Source organism: Carcharodon carcharias, chromosome 19 (genome assembly GCF_017639515.1).
Source record: "Carcharodon carcharias isolate sCarCar2 chromosome 19, sCarCar2.pri, whole genome shotgun sequence".
NCBI lineage: Eukaryota > Metazoa > Chordata > Chondrichthyes > Lamniformes > Lamnidae > Carcharodon > Carcharodon carcharias.
In genome coordinates this window covers 101,093,870-101,102,058 of record NC_054485.1, presented here as the reverse complement: position 1 = coordinate 101,102,058, position 8,189 = coordinate 101,093,870, and positions in this window count along the sequence as shown.

The following is an 8,189-nucleotide window of genomic DNA, read 5'->3' as shown; positions in this document are numbered from 1 at the left end:
TACAGGATATAACTGCATTGTATAAATACCAATCAATTCATCCTGTCATTATAGGGCAACTCTACTGCAAATCTTGTTTTTATGCATTTGATCATTCAGTTACTCTTTGGAGCCTAGGCCGAAGTATTAGCACTGAATGGTATGTAACAATGTATAGTACAACTCGCTATGATACGCTGCATGACATTGTGGTTTAGTTCATTCTCTTGGACTAATATATAGTAGGCCTATGGATAATGGATCTTAAACGTTGACTCCCTCCACCACTGGCTCACCGTGACTGCAGGGAATACCATCTACATGATGCACTGCGGCAAATCGCCAAAGCTCCTTCAACAGCACCCAAACCCGAGACCTCTACCACCTAGAAGGTCTAAGAGCGGCAGACTCATGGGAACACCGCCACCTTGAGGTTCCCCTCCAAGCCATTCGCCATCCTGATTTGGAAATGTATCGCCGTTCCTTCACTGCTGCTGGGTCAAAATCCTGGAGCTCCCTCCCTAACAGCACTGCGGGTGTACCTACCCGACACGGACTGCAGCCATTCAAGAAGGCAGCTCACCATCGCCTTCTCAAGGGCAGCTAGGGATGGGCAACAAATACTGGGCTTGTCAGTGGCGCCCCACATGCCACAAATGAATTTTTAAAAAAATGTTCATCTTTTGTGCTTCTCCATCCTTTTTCTTGGCTAACTTAACTTTGGCTGTCACGTTATTTCATTTTTTTTTAAGACTTCAATCACTGATGTGAGGTGGTCTTGAACATACTGTCCATTTTGTCAGTTTTAAAACCTTTTCTTTCAGTTGCGGAGGCTCCACTTGAAGCAGGCACCATGTGAATACTCTCTGAGCCTCGTTCTCTTGTGTTGCAGCTAAGGCAGCTGGAGAGCTGCACGACCAAACCTCCAGCATCCTCTCTGTCACTGGGCATACTGACCTGTGCCCTTGAGTCTATTTCCGTGGTAAAAATGAATTAGCGACAGGCAGTACATCATTTAACACAGAAAGAAACCAAAATAGCATTCCAAACATGACAGAGACATGACTGCAAACGTCGAAGTGAATTAATCATCCTATTGGTCAGTTTACATCGTTAAAAGTCACATTTTTTTTTCCAAAACAACTCCTTGTACCTGGCACTGGATTCAACTCCGAATGAGAACAAAGACTGCATAATGTTGCGATCAAAAGCTGCATAAGTTAATTAGCTGCAAAAAAAGGTGCATTTTTACACCACCCAGAACCTCCCAAAGCACCTGTTCTGAGCTCCGCAGAGAAAGAAACTCGTTCCAGTTCATAGCTGAAAGGATGACACGGCAAGATTTCACATTTTAAAAATTTTACCGTAACCAAGACTAAAAATATTTGTGACTTCACGCCAGAGCAACAGGAAACTATTTTTTTTTTAATCACAGAATAAAACCTTTGTCCCTTTTCTTTTAACACAACTGTAGAACCCACACGACAGAGTCCAATCTATCCCGGGGGGTTCACCCACTCGCTGAAGCTGTGCCAGCAGTAACACTTGGAAACCTGGCCACCATCTTCAACCCAATGGCTACTCCAGCCATCGTAGTCACCCGCTTGCTCACAGGGAAATCAGGAATGCAGCTCCCGGGATTTTCTATTGGGCTACCCCGTTGCACTAGATGCTCTGACAGTGGGGTGAGGGTAATTTTTATTTGATTCTTTCACAGGATGGGCGCCATCGCTGGCTGGGCCAGCATTTATTTCCCATTACTAATTTCCCTTCAGAAGGTGGTGGTGAGCTGCCTTCTTGAACCACTGCAGTCCATGTGGTGTAGGTACACCCACAGTGCTGTTAGGGAGGGAGTTCCAGGATTTTGACCCAGCAACAGTTTGGATGGGGAATTCCAGCTGGTGGCGTTCCCATCTATCTTCTGCCCTTGTCCTTCTAGATAGTAGAGGTTGTGGGGTTGGGAGGTGCTGTCTAAGGAGCCTTGGTGAGTTCCTGCTGCGCATCTTGTAAATGATACACACTGCTGCCTCTGTGGATCGGTGGTGGAGGGAGTGAATGTTTGTGGATGGGGTGCCAATCAAGTGGGCTGATTTGTCCTGGATGGTGTTGAGCTTCTTGAGTGTTGTGAGGGCTGCACTCATCCAGGCAGTGGGGAGTATTCCATCACACTCCTGACTTGTGCTCTGTAGATGGTAGACAGGCTTGGGGAGCCAGGAGGTGAGTTACTCTGTGAAGGAGCGCTCCGACAATTCAATCAAGTTTCTTAACAGTTGCGTACTAATTTCCTTGACCTTTCACGCCAATTTACACCTATGTCTCTGGATGGAAATCAACATGGAAAATTTCATTCCTACATGTCATCAATGTATGAGAAAACAATACAACAACAAAAACAACCTGCATTTATACAGCGCCTTTAACTTAGGAAATTATCCCAGGGTCTTCACAAGAATGCAGTCAGGCAAAAATTTGACACCAAGCCAGCTAAAGAGATCTTATGACAGACGTTCAAAAGCTTGGTCCAAATAGGTTGGTTTTAAGGAGCAGTTTAAAGGAAAAGAGTGGGCCGAGAGGTAGTCACCAATGGTGCAGCGAGTGAAGTCAAGGATGCGCAAGAGGCCACAGTTGGAGGAATGCAATGCTCTTGGATTGACGTCGGGCTGGAGGAGGTGATGAAGATAGAGAGGGGTGAGCCCATGTGAGAATTAGAACTTGAGGTTGAGACTGTTAAATTCGAGGCAATGGTGGACCCGGAGTCAATGTAGTCAGCATGCACAGGGCTGATGGGCAAACAGAACCTTGTGCCAGTTCGGATACGGAGAGAGATTTGGATATGAGCTCACGGTTATGGGAGACAGGAGGCCTGTCAGGGGAGCATTGGAATAATGGAGTGGGGAGTTAACAAAGGCAAGGATGGAGGTGTCAGTAGCAGTTGAACTGAGGCAGGGGCAGAGACATGTTATGTTATGGAAGTGGACATAGGAGGGCTTGGTGATAGGAGAGACGATGGGTTTGTAGCTCAGCTCAGAGCCGTAGGGGAGGGTTTTGAACAGCCTGGTTCAGTCGTAGACAGTGACCAGGGATGGAGTGGGTGGGGACCAAAAGTAATGTTTTTTGGTCTTCCAGTGTTTAATTGGAGGAAGTTTCTGCTAATGCAGGACTGGATGTCAGACAGACAGTGTAACAATCCAGAGGGAATGGAGGGGTCAAGAGAGGTGGTGGTAAGGTAGAGCTGGGTGCCGTGAGAGTATACATGGAATGTAACGGCTTTTTGGGATGAGTTCTCCAACGGGAAGAATGTGGATGAGAAATAGGAGAGATCCTAAAGGAATAGGAAGACCCCATCAATAATGGTGTTTGAAAGGGGAGGAGAACCCACAGGAAGTGATTCTCTGGCTGCGGCAAGATAGATGGAAACTGAATCAGGTGAGTGCAGCCTGGACGACAGTGGACAAGAACAGTGTGGGTCAAGCGTGTCAAAGACTGCTGACAATTCGAAAAGGATGAGCAGGGAAAGTTCACCCCTTTGTCACAGATGCATAGGATGTCATTTGTGAATTTGGTTAGGGTTGTTTCAGGGGTGGAAACCTGACTGTAGGGATTCAAACATGAAGATGGACCCAGACTTGGGAGGCAGTGACATATTCTAAGACTTTGGAGAGAAAAGGGAGGTTGGAGGTGGGTTGGTATTTTGCATGAACAGAGGACTCAAGGGTCTGTTTTTTGACTGGGTCAGGTTTTGATGACAGATTTGAATGGGAGTGGGACAGGACCGGAAGAGAGGGCACTGTTTAACAGTATCAGCTAGCATGGGGGACAAGAAGGAAAGTCATTATGAGACAACATTGTCCTGTATTTCTGTAAAGATTGGATGATATCTTACACCATATCCAAGAGAGAAGTTGTTTGCTGTGTACCAAATAAAAGGACTTAGATACTCAAAAGAACAAACCTTGGACTGAAAGTTCTGTTACGTCGTAAACTTAATGTACAAAACATATTAATGCTCACTTCTGTGAAAACAGCTACACAAATACAAAACCTTGGAGCTGCAGGTTGACTGATCAAGAGAGGGTTGGGTGTGGCTTGCTGGCTGCTTGTAACTGACAGTAGCAGATAATAATCTAATGAGCCCTCAAGTATCCAACCACAAATCTCACAAGTCGAAGGGACTCAGAGAAGGTGCGATTTCTGGGTAATTGATCAGCATCAGCAACACCCTCTTGTATTTGTTACAATGACCGTCCATTCCACTGATATGCAGTAACATGTCAAGTTTGAGTGGTAGTCTTATTTGAAGCTGATTAAACACTTGTACCGCAGCATCAACTACAGAAAGCTGCGGTGAGTTTTTCAGTTCATTATACGTTTGAGAAATTTTAACAATTGTCCAGCATGACACGTGTGTGTTTAATTAAGTCCTTTCCTTGTTAATATACTTCAGCCAGCATTACTGATACTAAACTCTCAGAGCTGTAATTAATAAGAATAGGTGTTAGACAGAATTTTACAACTAGGATTATTAGCCCAGCAGATGTGTTTAAATTCATAGATAGAAGTATTTAATCTAAGACTATGACCCCTAGTTTGGGACTCCCCAGCCATATAGAGGTAACAACCTCTCAGCATACTATTCACTGAGGAAGAAGGATTCTAGGAAAGGGATAAACCAACCATGCTTAACCTAGGAAGTTAAGGATAGCATCAAATTGAAAGAAAAAAACACACAATGTGGCAAAGATTGTAAGCCAGAGGATTGGGAAAGTTTTAAAAACCAACAAAAGATGACCAAAAAAAATAAAGAGGGAGAAAATAAACTCTGACGATAAACTAACAAGTAATATAAAAATAGACAGTAAGAGCTTCTTTAAATATATAAAAAGGAAGACAGGGGCCAAAGTGAACATAGGCCCCTTAGCGAATGAGTCTGGGGAAATAATAATGGGGAATGAGGAAATGGCAGAGGAGTTGAATAAATAATTAGCATCAGTCTTCACGGCAGAAGACACTAATAGCATTCCAAAAATAATCGTGGGGCAGAAGAGGGGGAGGAAATAAACACAATAACTATCACTAGAGAAAAAGCACTAGGGAAACTAATGGGGCTAAAGGCAGATAGGTTCCCTGGACTTGATGGGTAGCATCCTAGGATATTAAAGGAAGTAGCTACAGAGGTAATGGATGCAGTAATCTTCCAAAAATCCTTAGATTCTGGATACGTCCCAGAGGGTTGGAAAACTGCCAACTTAACACCCTTATTCAAGACGGGAGGGAGACAAAAACAGGTAGCTATAGGCCAGTTAACAACATCTGTCATTGGGAAAATATTATAGTCTATTATAAAGGATGTAATAGGAGAACATTTCAAAATACATAATATAATCAAGCAGAATCAGCATGGCTTCATGAAGGGGAAATCGTGCCTGACAAATTTATTAGAATTCTTTGAGGAGGTTACAAGCAGGATAGATAAATGGGAACCAGTAGATGCAATATACTTGGATTTCCAAAAGGCATTCGATAACATACCGCACATAAGGCTACTTAATAAGATAAGAGTTCATGGTGTTGGGGGTAGTATATTAGCATGGATAGAGGATTGGCTAACTTATAGAAGACAGAGAATTGGGATAAGGGGGGCATTTTCAGGATGACAACCTTTAACTAGTGGAGTGTCACAGGGATCAGTGCTGGGGCAGCAATTATGCACAATATATATTAATGACTTGGATGAGCGAAGTGAATGTACTATCACCAAGTTTGCAAATGACACAAAAATAGGTGGGAAGGCGAGTGGTGAGGATGACAGAAAGAGTCTACAGAGGGATACAGACAGGTTAAGTGAGTGGGTATAAACTTGGCAGATAGAATATAATGTGGGAAAATGTGAGGTTATGCACTTTGGCAGGAAGAATAGAGAAGCTGAATATTATTTAAATGGAGAAAGACTGCAGAAAGCTGCAGCACAGAGGGATTTGTGCAGAAATCACAAAAAGCTAGCACACAAGTTCAGCAGGTAATAGGGGGAAGGCAAATGGAATGTTGGCCTTTAAGGGAATGGAGTATAAATATAGGAAATTCTTGCTAAAACTATATAAGGCACTAGTTAGACCATACCTAGAATACTGTGAACAGTTTTGGTCCCCTTATCTAAGGAAAGATATACTGACATTGGAGGCAGTCCAAAGAATGTTCACTAGGTTGTTCCCAGGCATGGAGCGATTTTCTTATGAGGAGAGATTGAGTAGGTTGGGCCTGTACTCATTGAAGTTTAGAAGAATGAGAGGTGACCTTATTGAAACATATAAGATTCTTAGGTGTCTTGACAGGGTAGATGCTGAGAAGTTGTTTCCCCTTGCGGGAGAGTCTAGGACCAGAGGGTATAATTTCAGAGAAAGGGGGCACCTTACTTAAGGCAGAGATGAAGAGGAATTTCTTCTCTCAGACGGTAGTAAATCTGTGGAATTCTTTACCGCCGAGAGCTGTAGAAGCTGGGTTGTTAAGTGTATTCAAGGCTGAGATACAGATTTTTAATCAGTAGGGGAATCAAGGGTTATGGGGAAAAGACAGGAAAGTGGAGTTGAGGATTATCAGATCCATCGTGATCTCATTGAATGGAGGAGCAGACTCGATGGGCCAAATGGCTTACTTCTGCTCCTATATCTTATGGTCTTATGGTCTCTCAAGCCCTCTGCAAATCTTATACATTCTAAGGAGAGCACCTCTCATTCTTCTAAACAATTTGGATTCAATTCTCCATTCAACTCAATCTCCTCTCATCAGACAGCCCAGGAATTAATCCAGTGAATCTTTGTTGAATCCCCTCTAGGGCATCCTCCTTTCTTACATGTTGAGACCAAAACTGTACATGGTGTTCTAGGTTTGCAAAGCCTTAATATAGCAAGTCTTCCTTGTTCTTATACTTCAACCTCCATGCAATACAACCTAACATGTCATTTTGCCTTCCTAATAGTTAACACGCAGGCAATGTCTGATGTAGAGTTTGGATATAGAACCTTGCAACCCAAAGGTTAAAGTGCTACCGACTAAACCGAGGATTTGAAAGCCATTCACAAGACAGCATTCTGCTTCAAGTCTACAAATCTTAGGATGGTTACAGCACAGAAGGAGGCCAGTTGGCCTCTTGTGTCCATGCAGCTTGCTGGAAGAGTTACTCAGCTAGCCCCACTCTCCAGTCTTTTCCCCATAGGCTACAAATTTTTCTCTTTGGATAATTATCCATCCTCCTTTTGAAAGCTATGATTGAGTCCGCCTCCACCACTTTCTCAGGCATTCCAGGTCCTAACCACTTTGATTGCTTTTGTTTTAAAAGTCGGATAATTCCCACATTTATTGTCTGCCTGGCACAACTCTGGGTTACAAAACCAAATGGTTTTATTTCAGAGCTTAGCAACGCGCTCCTTGGCTAATGTTGAGCATTACTGTTGTTTTTGACAACATTAATAAAATATTGAATCTTTCAGGTAAAAGAATGAATACATTCATGGTCAGACTTCCGAAAACAGTCTTTTAGCAAATGCCAGTTAAGAGACAGACAGTTCTTTCCATCCAATTTGTCACCAGTGCTGAGGTACCTCCCCAATTTACTTAATCTCGAATTCTCCAATCACACCCCCACGCCACAGGACATTGCCCATCCAAAATGGTGCACTTCCACTTCACAATTCTCAGTTCATTTAAATGGATCCAATAGCGTACTTGTGAGAGAGCCAACATCTTCTTCAGATACAAAGGTATGTGGGTAAAGGAGATCGGCCTGACATTGGAGTTCACAGTGCGGAAGGTGAGCCCTGATGACTTGCATGCTCAATGGTTTCCTGTGCCGCATAATGACTGAAGCTGCAGTGCTGGGGAGAAACAACAGGAATTTGAAGCTAACACACCATGTAGTAACCCCCTGGGATTGAGTGGAACGTCAGTTTTCCCTCCAGCCCGATATTAACCTCCACTGACTTTAATGGGGAGTAAAATTAAATGGGGGTCTAAAAACCAACACTGCACTCGATCCCTGTCTAATTTCCAATGGGTGGATTTGGTTAAAATTGCCCCTTTGTTTCAAGCAGATCGTAAATAATCTGAGATCAGTTTTAACCTAACACGTTAGTCAGAAAACCGATGGGGTCAGGAGCAGAGTTGTTATTCTAGCCTTCTTGATTTTACTCTCCATTGTGGACAGTAATACTGTAAGG